Source organism: Mytilus galloprovincialis, chromosome 12 (assembly GCF_965363235.1).
Source record: "Mytilus galloprovincialis chromosome 12, xbMytGall1.hap1.1, whole genome shotgun sequence".
NCBI lineage: Eukaryota > Metazoa > Mollusca > Bivalvia > Mytilida > Mytilidae > Mytilus > Mytilus galloprovincialis.
Genome location: NC_134849.1, coordinates 71,956,023 through 71,970,806, shown reverse-complemented (window position 1 = coordinate 71,970,806; position 14,784 = coordinate 71,956,023). Strand labels below are relative to the sequence as shown.

The window sequence follows — 14,784 nt, the reverse complement described above, 5'->3', positions numbered from 1 at the left end:
CCATAAATAGCTCAGTGTAAGAGTTTTAGGACAAATTCATAATAGCATGAAGGCCTGTTATTAGCAAGGCTGTCTAATGGGAGTTATTTTTGTGTCACGTCACTGTATTATTAGACAGGCTCTGTCTAATGGGAATTATTTTTGTGTCATGTCACTTTAACTGGTATTATGGAACGAATACAGATTTTTGTCATACATGTAGCTAATCTGCTTCAAAAATAAACAATTTAGACAAGTGATTTGGAAATGGAATATGACGCTTTTAATGCAATAAATGCAATAAATGGATGGAACATGAACTAAAGGCAATATTCATCACGTTCTAATGAAGTTATAAACTTATTTTGCTGATAATCAGAATGTTTTCATGTATGCTCTCGAGCAACAAGTATTGGAAGTGAATGAAAATACTTCATACAAAGTTGTTTGTTTGAAATATACATGAAGCATACAACCAATCTATAAAGTCAATGCTTTCACCTCTTTTCTAAAGAAATAAATCATTTAAGACTTTGAATTTCATTACTTAAAAATGAAAAATTGCTGTTTCATCAACTTGGTAAAAATGAAAAATTGCTGATGACAAAAGCGACAGAAAGCGATATCGTGAACACCTGGGCGACTGGATATCACTTTTGACGGTTGGCCAAAGCTAAGTGATGGACATGAAAGCGTTTTCTTATCCCCAGTCGCCTGCTAGCGTGAGACCTGCTATAGATGAAGCAGACAAATCTTGGTTTCAACACATTGATTCAGAAAAGATTTTAAAGAAAAAATTACAGAAAACAGATGGACAGACACAAAGTCATGTCAAAAGTTTACCTAAACATGTAAAAAGAGAAATAATATTTCAGTTTCAATAAGGGGATAATAGGGTCCGACTGTACATGTACGTACTTAATTGAAATAAAAACTTTACATATATTTAATTCAATTATTTAAAAAATTGACGCTAATTAAATCTGTTAATCTCTTGTATTTAGCATGTCGATCAGTACTACATTAATCATGTTAATTGAATTATGATCACTGAAGATATTGGAAATAAACATAATGTGGGAGGACAATTGTTTTAGAATATTTAGCAACTTTACAATAAAACTCAAATGCAAATGTAAAAAATAAAATGTTACTTGTGGTAGCAAGTGTCACCTTGGGCGAGAGTACCAAAATAGGATTCAGATATACAATTAAACAGTGATTACTTATGAAGATAAATAAATTTTAAAAAAATATACAGAATTTCTTGTTTTGATGTCTTTTAATGTTATGGGTTAGGTCCATTTTTTTTTATTACAAACATATAATTCTTTAAAACTTGGTTGATTTTAATTAAATGACTAGCCTCGACTTTAAAAAAGTAAGAAGGAAATCCATTGAATAAATAATTCACGTTTAAATGAATCCAACCACAAGGTTGATGTCCATTCAAGTCGTTAAACTCGAGCTCCCCATTCAGGCCCGAGTTGTGGCTTCAGATATATTTTTTTCCCGTCTAGATGAATGGAATTAAATAAATTTTATTTCTTACAAGTTTTTTAATTTGAAGTTTATTTAAAAGTGAAAAATATAAATAAAACTACAAACTTTGTAATTTCTGGTCCGTCCAAGTTTACGTAAACATTACGTTTTAAACAAGTGATGATTAAACATAATTTATTCAATGAAAATTTGAAAATCTGATTTCATGTAGGAGAAAATTTTCAAATTTTATTTGAGACAATTATTTAAAAAAAATATGAGGGACAAAAATTGAAAAAATACTTTAAAACATGAGTAAACTATTTCTAATTTTATCTACATGTATGAACAAGAGGCTGTCACAACGACAGCAAACCGGATTTATTAGCATTTATTTGTGTCCTGGCAATATCACAAGAACCATTACTGATGATTGGTGAAAGTGAAAATTGTCAATTTCAAATTTGGTTCACGAGAAAATGCACGGACACGACTGGAAACACCATTTTTCAATCTTTCAAGAACCATAACTCCTGAACGGTAAAAGTCAAAATCGTCATTATTGAACTTGACCTCCATTTTGTCACCAGTAACATTAACATATTAAAATTTGGGAAGCTTTGGAAGAAAAGTTCATGCATAAATGCACGGACACGACTGGAAACACCATTTTTCAATCTTTCAAGAACCATAACTCCTGAACGGTAAAAGTCAACATCGTCATTATTGAACTTGACCTCCATTTTGTCACCAGTAACAACATATTAAAATTTGGGAAGCTTTGGTAGAACTGTTCATGCGTAAATGCACGGACACGACTGGAAACGCCATTTTTCAATCTTTCAAGAACCATAACTCCTGAACGGTAAAAGTCAAAATGGCCATTATTGAACTTGACCTTCATTTAGTTGTCAGTAACAACATATTAAAATTTTAAAAGCTTTGGTTGAACGGTTCTTGAGTTAATGCACGGACAACATTTGATTGCCGCCTGCCCGATCGACCGCCCGCCCGCCCGCCCGCATCCCCAATTTTATAACTGACATTTTTGTCACAAAAATCCGGTTAAAAACAGAAAATACTAATGCTATTGAATAAATCTTAAATTTGAAGGAGTGAAAAAAAAATTGCTATTTAAAATTTGCCCTGTATATTTTCAGGTCCATTCTGGTCTTTAGTGTTACCATTATCAGTATTCGAATTAACTATAGTTTTAAAAGCTTCTAAATACACACAAATGAAATCATTCAAATGTGCATAGGTTGGGTTTTTTTAAAATAAATATGGGTAAAATATCATTCCGTAACATGAATATTGCACTGAAACGTTTAATTGGAGTATATTTTAGGTATATTTGGGTATATTGGGCACTGATATTGGGGTAAAAAGTCATTTTGTGATCGTAAGCGGCTGGTCAACATGAACAGAACAAGTTATAGCCTTTTCAATAGTCGTCTGGCGCGAAAAGGAAGATAACTCAATTTTAGAATTTAATATTTTTGGAGACGGTCAATTTCCGGAATTCCATGCTTGATCATCCCGATTTTTTCTTTGGCCGTTGACAACAGAATTATTGCTGCATTCTTTGACAATTAAAGAACCTTAGTGAGCACGCTCACATACCCCACGTCCCCACATTGTCATTGGAGAAATTAAATAAGTAAGTATAAGAAAAAAAAATGTATAAGAAAAAATACTGAATAATAATTTCCTGTCAATATACACATCTACATAGTATGTCCTTATTATCTACAGAATTTTCAGAGGAGTTGAGATGACAAACTGTTGCAGAAGTACATTGAAGCAAATAAGTTCAAAGGGGCATAACTCCTAGAAAAAAAATTGAATCGTAATTTCCTGTTGATATGCACATCTACATAGTATGTCCTTATTATCTACAAAGTTTCATGAAATTCTGTTGTGTGGTTTGAGAGGAGTTGAGATGACAAACTGTTGAAGTAGTACCTTAAAGCAAATAAGTTCAAATAGGTGTAACTCCTAGAAAAAAAATTGAATCGTGATTACCTGTCGATATGCACATCTACATAGTATCATAGTATGTCCTTATTATCTGAAAAGGTTTCATGAAATTCTGTTATGTAGTTTCAGAGGAGTTGCGATGACAAACTGTTGCAGTAGTACATTGAAGCAAATAAGTTCAAAGGGGCGTAACTCCTAGAAATAAAATTGAATCGTAATTTCCTGTCGATATGCACAACTACATAAAATGTCCTTTTCATATAAAAAGATTTCGTAAAATTCTGTTGTGTGGTTTGAGAGGAGTTGAGATGACAAACTGTCGCAGTAGTACATTAAAGTAAATAAGTTCAAAGGGGCGTAACTCCTAGAAAAAAAATTGAATCGTAATTTCCTGTCGATATGCACATCTACATAGTATGTCCTTATTATCTGAAAAGGTTTCATGAAATTCTGTTGTGTGGTTTGAGAGGAGTTGCGATGACAAACTGTTGCAGTAGTACATTGAAGCAAATAAGTTCAAAGGGGCGTAACTCCTAGAAAAAATATTGAATCGTAATTTCCTGTCAATATGCACAACTACATAATATGTCCTTTTCATATAAAAAGGTTTTGTGAAATTCTGTTGTGTGGTTTGAGAGGAGTTGCGATGACAAGAAACAGGACTGACGGACTGACGGACGGACGGACGGACGGGTCAAAAACATTATACCCTTCGCAACTTCGTTGCGTGGGGTATAATAAGGTATATTTAACAAGGCAGTATTATCAATGTATTATCGTGGTATCAATATATGTTAGAAATGTTAGATACCTGAATTATTTGTAATTTTGGCAAGGACAATTCATCACGTCCCCTGAAAACATGATTTTGTAAAATATCACTTATCGGCATCTCCGGGCGGCAAGCCAGATTAATTTCCTGATAATCTTTACTACAGCATTCTGATTGTTATTAATTGCTACATATTACCGCTTTTTTGTAAATCGATGTTTGTTTACATTATCAACAAATGTGAGTAACATTCAAGGTCGAGTTGTCGTTTGTGGTGTATAGTTTGTTCCAAACCATTGTTATGTTTGTTTCTGGTACAGGTTGGCAGTTGTTTATCAACAATAAAGTTGTTGCAACATAAACACATGTTATTTTCAGTGTGTATGTGTGTTTTTCTTTCTTTCTAATTAGTTATGATTGTTTATAAAAAACAAAATGTTTTTAAATTCATTTGGAAGACAGGATTGTCATGATTGTAATTGTTATTTCCCTTGTTTAAAAATAGAAATTGCGTGTTTCTATATTTAACGATTTGCATGACACTATTTAGTACATATTTGTTAAATAATATAGATATTGCTGTTTCGAATTCATTGTTAAGGAGAATTATATATGTTCTAAAATTCAATATTTGCATCGTTGCTTATCATTTATAACCTTTGTTGAAAGACTTAATCATTTTAGATAAGTTGTTTGAAAATATTGTTGGTAACAAACTTCCTTCTGTTGTTTGATTGAAAGCAGTCAATGGCGCTTTTCAAGCACTGCCAACGCTAATACTGTATATGGTTGGTAACAACATTCAATGATTGTGATGTTTATGAACTGACATTCAGTCCGACCATGGGCAGTGGCGTAGCTTCCATTGAGGCAATGAGGCAACTGCCTCACTAGGTTTTTTTGGCAAAAAAAAAAAAAATATGAAATATTTTCATGTACTTGACACTTAGTTTTATTTCAAATAAGAAAATACTAGATCATCGTCTTTTTCTGTGAAGCTTTTTTACGGAAACATACATTGTCGCCCGTCATTGGTATTATAAATTTGTAAAAAGTTGTTGACAATCCAAAATTGGAAATCATGGACAAATATCTTATTAAAAAAAGAAAGACAGTCACTGCAGAATCCACGGATAATATGGATCCGGGTAAATTAATATATAATAGTTCTTTAGTATCATGACAGCATTATATCCGATTTATTGTGTATAGATCGTAGATCTTTAAATTGTGTATGACACAGGCGCGGATTCAGATGGAAGAAAAAATGGGGGAGGGTCGGACCCGGCATACGCCCCCTAAACATGCACTTTTCTCTTTTTTTAGCATATACTTGTCATTGTTTCGCCCCCCTAGTATTTAAACCTGGATCCACCCCTGTCAGTCAGATCTCAGACATAAATAAGTCTGAATCTGCTTTTGACTCATAGAGGTCTAATTTTGTAAGTTTTAGGATTTGTCTCCCTTTAATGCAAGACAAAATACAACTTTAATAAGTCAAATATTGTTAAGCAAGAAATGATTGACCAGAATCAAAAAGTTGCAAATATCGACTCCTACAAGTTGATAAGTTACCAAAATTGGTTAACTTCAAGACCCACGCATATTTATAAAAAGATCATGCATCTAAATCAAATAATGACAACATTGAAAGCCAATGCTTTGTCTTCTAAAGAAAAATATGAATGAGAGGCTAAAAAATGGGGGAATCATGTAAATTAACCTTACAATGCAACCACCTGGATCCACACTTAATGAGGTAAAACATCTGTGTTTAGTAAGGATGTTCAATTAGATAATTAAATATAGATAGCTCAAGTCCTTGTGAACTCTCAGACAGGTTTTTGCTGTCATAGGTGGTGTACTTTGGCCACCAAGTCAAGTTAAGTTTTTTCATCAACATAAATAGACCTAAACAAGTCTGTCATTTTGTGACTTAGATAAGTCTAAAATTGAAAACACATTTTTATAATAAATACATGTTTTGACTTCTTTAAGTCAAAAACAGAAATCAACTTGTTTATGTCTGAGCTCTGACTGCCTGTGACATACTAATGTGTGTTCCCAATAAAAAAAAGAGAAAGTCCGCGGTCTGAGACATATCGGTAGAAATATTTACACCCCCTTTTTGTTTTTAAAGTCGGTAACTACATGTACAAATAACATAAGCTCTGTAGGGCTATTTTAAACCGACACACAAACATGAGACAAATATACAAACAGTACAATATTAAAAATTAATAACATGTACATTGTATGTCTGTCTGTCCTTTATAACACTTTGATAGGCAATATTTCATTTTCTTACGGAAAGACAGTCGTATCAGACGTTCATGATGAGCAACAAAAATACTGTCAACGATTAACTTGCATGAACTTATTTTACAATCTGACTTTTTTTTTGCAGTTATATCCAAAACCCATGAAGAAGCTTCATGTAGCGACTCTCAAGATTCTGAAACAAACCCAAATACAAAAACACAAACACAGTCTCTTGATCCAGTTGGTTTTATAGGAAAATCTTTAAATGATACACTTAAAAGTACAATTCTTGGTTCAAAATGGACACCAGAAAAAGGAAAATTTTCATTTCCTCTTACACACGGTAGAAGATATAATGTAGCCTGGGAAGATAAATTCAATTGGCTAAGGTATTCTCCTTCTACAGATTCTGCTTTCTGTGCTCCCTGCATAGCGTTTGGTGAATGTAAGTCTTCTGGTGGCTATTCAGACAAATTTTCCTCGTCTGGAATGAAAGACTGGAAAAATGCTGTCGGGGATAAAAGAGGAACTTTTTTGATACATCAAGAATCTAGTGGCCACAAGGACGCTTTGCTCAAATCGTCGAACTTTCTACAAATCATTGAGGGAGGGGAAAAAAACATCAAGTGTAGTATTTCTACATGTTCTAAGGCTTACAAATAATATTAAGAAAAATCAACAGATAATTCTCAATATTATCGACGTTATCGTAGTCATGGGTCAACGTAACATACCACTTCGAGGTCATAATTGGGATAAAGACGCTAAACGTGAAGATGGGAATTTTGATTTTTTCGTCCATTGGAAAGCCGAAGACAAACCCGTCCTAAAACAACATTTAGCTACAGCAGCATACAACGCAAAATATTTGAGTCCCGACATTCAGAATGAAATTATTGCAATCGCTGGAGATGAGGTGTTAGAAGTCATTCTGTCAAGAGCTAGATGTGCCAAGTGGTTTTCTATTATGGCAGATGAATGTACAGACGTGGCAAACCTAGAGCAAATGGCAGTCTGCATTAGATTTGTTGATGTGAAAAGTATTGTGAATGAAGATTTCATTGGATTTGTCCCTCTAGATAAGGTAGATGCAGCATCCATATCAACAGCCTTGCTTAAGATAATGGAGGATTGTAAATTAGATTTGCGAAATTTACGGGGTCAGGGATATGACGGAGCAAGCGTGATGTCTGGGTTAAAATCTGGTGTAAGTGCCAGAATTAAAGAACTACAACCCGTGCAGAATACCATCATTGTAGAGCACATGCGTTAAATTTGGTTATTTCGTCATCATGTAGAAGTGTTGATATGATAAGAAACGTATTTGATGATGTTAATCAATTAACGTGGTTCCTTGGTGGCAGTCCAAAGAGAACAGCAATTCTTAAGCGACACTTGCCCGATGCAAAACAAGTTGATTATTTAGTAGGGGATACTGATGACGAGAAAGTCGAGAGTAACATCAATATTGCAAATGCCTTTTCCAAGAGTTTGCTTCCGAAATTGTGTGAAACAAGATGGTCTGCTAGAGTTGACACACTGTCCGTTATTTTGGCTAAATACAAGGCAGTTCTTGCATCTCTTGAAGATGTAAGAAAGGAGAGTACGGCAACCGAAGCTCGCACAAAAGCCACTGCATTTATACATATGATGGAGAAGAGCACTTTTTTTGTTGCAATAGTAATTGCCCATCATATTTTAAGTTATACAAAGCCCTTAAGTCTTGCATTGCAGAATGCAAAATATGATGTGTTCAAGGCCTTCACAGATGCTCAGACATGTAAAAAGGTAGTTGCTGCTCAAAGGTCGGACGAAGTGTTCAATAGATGTATATGGATGAAAGCAGCTGCGATCGCCGAGAGCATAGACATCGAGCTCGGTAAACCAAGAACAGTTGGGCGAATGCGTCATCGGGCTAATGCTGCATTTTCCGACTATTCGGTACACGGCTATTATAGAGTGAACGCATACTTTCCGTTTGTCGATCACTGTTTGAATGAGTTGAATGAACGATTTCCTGAACAAACACGCCCATCTTTCTTGGCGTTTCAGTTGCTGCCATGTCGCCTTCAGAACATAACTGAGGAGGAAATTGCCGATATCCAAGTCAGATATGAGGAGGATATGCCAGACTCTCCAGGGTTTGTTAGAGAACTTGAACGGTGGAAAATGTTCTGTTCCGGACTCCAAAACAGAGATAAAGATACCGGTAATCAGTCTTTGAAAACGGCAATTCAACTTGCAGACCCCAATTATTATCCCAATGTTCATGCAGTATTGAGAGTGCTGCTCACAATGCCTGTAGGATCCGTGCCCTGTGAGAGGTCTTTCTCTGCGATGAGACGATTAAAACATTGGAGCAGATCTACGATGACCGAAGACCGACTTTCTGGACTGGCTAGTCTCTTCATACATAGAGATATCACCGTTTGTAGAGAGAAGATTATGAGAAAATTTGATGAAACCAAAAAAACATCGCCTTGGACCATTACATTTCTAACATTAATGATAATTTGATAACTACATGTTCTTGTACACAGGTGTTAACTTATTAAAATTGCAAAAAATAGTACACTGTCATATTATTTACATGTGAAAAGAGAATCCCATACAATGCATAAGAGGTATACTTTCGAGACGAATACACTATTTATTTAATATTTAGTACTTGTCATCCCAAAAGACAGTGTTGTATCAAGACTAACTTTCCTCATATAGATATGTTGCGATATGGCGATATGGCATTAGGTTGTGATCACAAATCATACATTTAAATCCAGGAAAACGCGTTTCAGGCCCTCAAACACCCCTAAAAAAAATTTCGCCTCGCTCCGCTCGCGAATTGCCTCACTATATATAAGACCCAAGTTACGCCCCTGGTGGGAAGCTGTGCTCTGCCGGATGCGTGCTCAATTATTGTAGTCATTCAATGCTACATTTCTCTACTTTAGGTCTACATAATAAAAATTGTACTTATTGAAAAAAAATATATATTGTTTTCATTTATTTTATTAAGATAGCTCTATCACATTCGGCATCCATCGTATTTTTATTTATCAGTTGTCAAATAAGACCAATATGTGGTCTGCATCCCCTGCATAATTGATCGTTTACATACATGTCAGACTCCACTCCTTTATTTCTTTAATGGCTTTCAGTTATTTGGTGGACACAGGGAATTGATTCCCAGTTCCCTCCCCAAACTCCTACTTCACTCCATATTCTGTTCCTCGGCACTCTTATTTTTTCATCAACAAGAATTATCCCTGTTTTATCAAACTTTTCTCACGATTAAGACCACCCTGCCTCAAGCTTTCATCCATCAAATTCTCATTTCTAGTCCTCTTATTCCACAGTTCCCATAATTCTGTCCAACCCCTTTAAAGTGTCCCAATGACTCGCACCCATTAACAACCCATCATTCGACAAATTATATTAAACAACCTGATTTGTCTCCTATATGCAAAAATTACGAGTCAGGTTTTTTTGCTTTAATATAAATGGCAATTTTTTTTCACACATCTCGTTTTTGAACTCTCATGCGTATTTGTTACTATCAACTATATGGCATCAATGCACACAATTCAAACGATCTTTTCACAAAACCACAAAAATTGCATAGCAAATACATTCTCAGGATTTTTAATTATAAAATAATTTGGTAAAGCAAAATAAATATCTAAAAGATGTTTTAAAAATAGACTATAGTGGATGAGCTACCCCTTCGTGTAACAAGATTTATCTCTCCTGGGATTTAAACACATTGAGATTGAGATTGAATTGTTTCCCTTTGATAACAACCACTTCCAAAGCAAGATTATTTGTGTGATGATTTTTAATTGATTAACAATATTTTGATAAAGGAAAAGGATAATACTTTCAATTTCGAGGTCTCACAAAGGCTTTTTCACCTTCTATTCTAATTTTACATTAAAAACCCAAATTTAGATGAAAAGGCTACAAGTTACGAGGAAAAAAGTGTTTTAAAATTAAATATATTTATAAAATAAAGTATTGTTGGTGTTAAAATAACATGTAAATGCCTAAAATGATATTATTATTCAAAAATATTATGTTGAAACTGTTGTTTTTTTTTATATTGGGGTAAAATGTCGCACCCCATGGGATCAACTTTATCAAAATTTACCACGTCCGTCCTGGGACCATTATACTACCATAGTTAGCATAATAGTCACATGTCCGTCTTATATCTTAATTGGATTCTCTGTGTTCTCACAATACCTTGGTATATCTTTGAGTAGGTTTTACCAAAATCGTAAGTTTTACACTTTCTTTCACAGGAAACATATTTTGGTCAGGGGCGCGAAACGGGTGCGCATAATATACAACTCGTTTCAGGAGTTGTTTCTCCGGAAAATCTAAAGTCAGATAAGTTTTTTTTTCGCGCGGATGCCGGAACCAATCACATTCAGTTTTGAATCCGGTTTCTTAACTGGAAGAAGAAGAGGTTGCAGCAAGAAACATCTACTAAATATCTTGGCTTAACAATACAAACTGATTTGAAATTTAACAAACACATAATGATAACATCACAGCAAATGCAACTAAACAACTGAATTTTATCAAAAGAAACCTTAAAGTCAGCTCGCAGTCAGTTAAAGAAAAGGCCTATATCTCACTTGTGAGACCAAAGCTAGAGTATGGTAGCTGCATCTGGGACCCACATACAAAATTTCAAAAATCACAAATAGAAATGGTCCAAAGACGTGCAGCCAGGTATATATGTAATCGATATCATAACACCAGCTCTGTGACAAACATGCTTAACCATCTTAACTGGCCAACACTTGAACTTAGAAGAATAAGGCTTATATTTTTCTTTAAAATTATACACCACCAAGTAGCAATATACCCCACGAACCTGTTAATACCATCAGACACTCACAGTCACTCATTCAGGCACATACAGGCAAAAAAAGACTAATATAAATTTTCATTCTATCCTAGGACAATCGTCCAATGGAACCTTTTACCAGTTACTGCTGTCCAATGCACCACAGTTGAAGAATTCAGAGAACAGATTCCTATATCTGTTCTCAACCAATACTACACCATGTAATGTAACACCTTGTAAATAGTTTTATCTTATATGTACAGTGATCATGAAAATCAAAAACAAGTTATTATTTCTTTATTTAATTTTTTGATGTAAATATAAAATTGTAAATTTTACCCACGCATGCACGGCATATAGTCATCTATATTATGATGGAGTGCGGAAACTAAAACGGAAGAGAAGAAGTTGCAGTGGCGGACCCAGGCCTGAGGGGACGTCTAGAGCGTACAATATCTCCCCTTTTGATCGAAAAACAAAATTCTCATGCTACTCACGATTTATATGATGTTTAGGGTTACACGCAAACTTTGAAAGGAAATAAACATGATAAATCAATAATCTGTGTCTAGTTCACCTGACTGGATCAGTTTTAAATGTTATAGTCAATGATACCTGTGCGTGTACAATCAATAAGGACGTTATGCTTACTTCTTCGTTAGGTGGACCTTTAAATAGATTTATCTTTGTTAGCTTCCTATTGAAAGAATACTTGTAGCTATTACAAATCATTGGGACGGTAACCAAAGACGATTGAAAAACCTGTTAGACTAGTTTATAAATAAATTTCTTTAAACGAATAAATATGTGCAATTTACACCAAAAGATTGTATTAAGATTAGTCCATCTTTTCTATTTGGTTTACTATTAATTGAGTTAAATAACTTTAAGTTAGTAAAATAATGACTTGAAACGTTGTCCTACTGGCAAATTAGTCTTGGCAATAGTCTTTGATCCTATTACATATTTATTTTTGTATACCAAGGAAACAGATATGGGACACAAGTACAAGGAAGTATTCCCTTATGACCAGATTTAAACAGGGGCGGATCCAGCCATTTTAAAAGGACAATGGGAGGGGGTCCAACTATATGTCCCCATTCAAATGCATTGATCGTCCAAAAAAGAAGAGGGGTTCCAACCCCCGGAACCCTCCCCAGGATCCGCTGAGCATTACAAGGAAGTGTGGCCTGTACGATCAGATACATGTAGCAATGTTTAATTACTTAAAGAAAGTTGATCAAAAGAGTAGGCTAACTTGTTACAAGTGCCATATACCAATACAATATTTTTTTTTAATTTCCGAATGAGGTCCCCAAAGGGAATGCCTATATGTGTAAAATATGATACCTTTCACCAGTGGCTGATCCAGGACTTTCAAAAATGGACAGGGGCCAGAGGGGCACATTAAAAAAAACCAGGGAACCCGACAGTTAAAAGCCTGAGAAATGCACATAAAACCCAATGTTCGGCCATAGGGTGCCTCCTTGGTACGCCCCATTTTTATTAATCAGTACAAACAGAGCCTATAATATTCTTATAAAAAGTTTAAATCGTGTAACAGACAAGTGTAGATTATAAGATACTTAAATTACTATCTAAATAATCAATACATATATTATCAGAAATAATTAAAATTACCTTTAAAAAACAATTGTTCACTTGGTTAAAATGAATTTCCACTTTCGATTCATCACAGACATAATCGACTGTCGACAAGTCATTTTTACATACGGGTATCTAGAATGTAATGCAATACCATTCAATGCAATACAATAAACAAACAAATATATATTTATTTGAACCACTTAAAAATGCCGTTAAGTGATTATAATTGAACCTCATACATGCAGCAGATGATATTACAATATTTCATTCATAAAAGAAAAGGAGATTATATATTTTAGCAGAGACATATATGTCTCTGATTTTAGCAAGTCCCATAGCCATTAATTTAAAAAAAAAAGGGGGGGGGGATTCTGCGGTAACCGATGAAAAACATGCATTTCTGACAATTTATTGCACATAATGCTGAGTCATAACTATGAACATCTCAAGGATTGACAATGTTGACTGGGGCGCATGGAAATATGGTCACCTGGACTTCTCCCGTTCCGGTGTCATATATAGCCATTCTTCCCCCATGCCAATTTTTCCGGGGGGGGGGGAACTGGATTGATCCAATCCCCCCGGAAAAATTGGCATGATCCAACTTTCCCCCCTCAGCGTGATGGGGGGGGGGGACCAGGATTAGGCCAAATTTTCCCCCTAATAGCACGGGAGGCTAATTTTTTCCCCTTGTAATATAACGTCGGCGACGTCAGACTGGTTGTTCTTTAATAACGAAATAACTACGAACGATTTTTTTTATGTATGAGACAATGCTACAGTTCATATAAAAAAGCACGCAGAGACAGACATTAACTGCGAAAACATGTCTATTTAGTATAGTTGTGAAACGATAGTTTTTTCAACCGGAGATAGATAAGACTATTATTTTTGAAGCTTTACTTGCATCATTGAAATACAAGTTTACTCGTCATACTAGCCTGTTGTCAGAAAAACTAAACCTGCAACGTGAATTGTTGTGGCGAAACATATTATAAATGTTCCTTGGGTGATAATGAACCCCAACGAAAACTGTTTGGCATTTCAAAGCATGAGGGTACTAGTATGGAGTATACACCTACATGTAGTAATTTTTAGGTCCAAAGAATGCATGTAAATGTCAGCATGTTGAAGATTCGGACGATCAGACAAACAACACAATAAAAGCAATTACTGACGGTTAAAAATTTAGACGGACTGATGGACATATTAGACCGTTGGTTTTCCCGTTTGAATGGTTTTACACTAGTAATTTTGGGGCCCTTTATAGCTTGTTGTTCGGTGTGAGCCAAGGCTCCGTGTTGAAGGCCGTACTTTAACCTATAATGGTTTACTTTTTAAATTGTTATTTGTATGGAGAGTTGTCTCATTGGCACTCACACCACATCTTCCTATAATGATATGATATATATTACCGGTATATAGAAATAAGTAAAAAGTGAAAGTAGTGATTCAGCCCGCATAGGGTAGAAATTAACTAGCTACGCCATTTATTCAAGATTCAAATCCAACCATTGGCATGTTAATATGGCTCTCAAAAGAAAAATCGCTGATGGATTGTCCTGGACAATTTTATGTTTGATGCAGTGCAAACTTTTTAATTCAATTTGACTTTTACACAAAAACATGTATTACATCAAATGGAAAGAATAATTGTTGATTTCGGTTATTATCTTGAATATTATTATAGATAGAGATAAAACAGCAATAATGTTCAGCAAAGTAAGATCTACAAATAAGTCAACAAGACCAAAATTGTCAATTGACCCCTTCAGGAGTTATTGCTCTTTATAGTCAATTGTTAACAATTTTCGTAATTTTTCGTAAATTTTTAGAATATATTTTC

The 14,784-nt window shown here is 34.7% G+C and overlaps 1 long non-coding RNA gene across 1 annotated transcript in view; it reads right to left on the bottom strand.

Moving 5' to 3' along the window:
- LOC143054746 (uncharacterized) overlaps positions 1–13,081 on the bottom strand; it is a 29,507-nt gene extending 16,426 nt beyond the window's left edge. The window contains exon 1 of the long non-coding RNA XR_012971812.1: positions 12,972–13,081. This is a non-coding gene — a long non-coding RNA (uncharacterized LOC143054746). The remainder of the gene's footprint in view (positions 1–12,971) is intronic.
- Between the last annotated feature and the right edge of the window lie 1,703 nt (positions 13,082–14,784).